The sequence below is a fragment of the Octopus bimaculoides genome, chromosome 9 (genome assembly GCF_001194135.2).
Source record: "Octopus bimaculoides isolate UCB-OBI-ISO-001 chromosome 9, ASM119413v2, whole genome shotgun sequence".
In the NCBI taxonomy this organism is placed as follows: domain Eukaryota; kingdom Metazoa; phylum Mollusca; class Cephalopoda; order Octopoda; family Octopodidae; genus Octopus; species Octopus bimaculoides.
Window position 1 is genome coordinate 11,930,141 of NC_068989.1, and position 898 is coordinate 11,931,038.

Below are 898 nucleotides of genomic sequence, written 5' to 3' on the forward strand. Positions count from 1 at the left end.
ATATATATATATATATATGTATATATATATGTCTATATGTATACATATATGCGCGTGTGTATGCTTGTGTCGGCATGTGTAGGAAAACGAAAACGGCAGATAACAAATTAAATCATCTTTTAATCTTCCTAATATTATCTATATAAAGTGTAGTGTTTGTTCTTCTCGCTATCTTCTGTATTAGCAGGATAGATGATTATTATAACCAAGTATAATAATGCATAATGCATCAACTTTGGAAACATCAACCACCAAGTAACATATAGATTAGGTGCTTGTCTTTGAAATTCTTATAAAATTACCATTAGAAATATTAAAAAAAAAAAAAAAGACATACACATACAAATAGTTATGTTTAAAATCTGTAAATCGACAAAGGAGAAATCTATAAAATTAGAAAATCGATAAATGCATCGTTTTAAGTGTCCGCCATTTTCCGTTAGTTTTCAATTTGTATTTGTTTTATTATCATCATTATTATTATTATTATTATTATTATTATTATTATTATTATTATTATGATTATTATTATTAGTATTGTTATTATTATTATTATTATTGTTATTATTATTATTATTATTATTATTATTATTATTATTATTATTATTATTATTATTATTATTCTATTATTATTATTGTTATTTTTATTATTATTTTTGTATATTTTCAAAGTGGCGTCATTTAGATTTAATGTTTCTACTAATTTACCACTAATAGAAATAAAAATATAGAAATTAATACATAAAATGCTCAAGTTGTGAGCATCATTAACGTACAAAAACAGATTTTGTACATTTTCCGAAAATTCTTACCTCGTATCATTACCAAATAGGAATATTCATGAAACAAACTTGAATAGCTTTACGTACGTATGCACACACACACACACACACACACA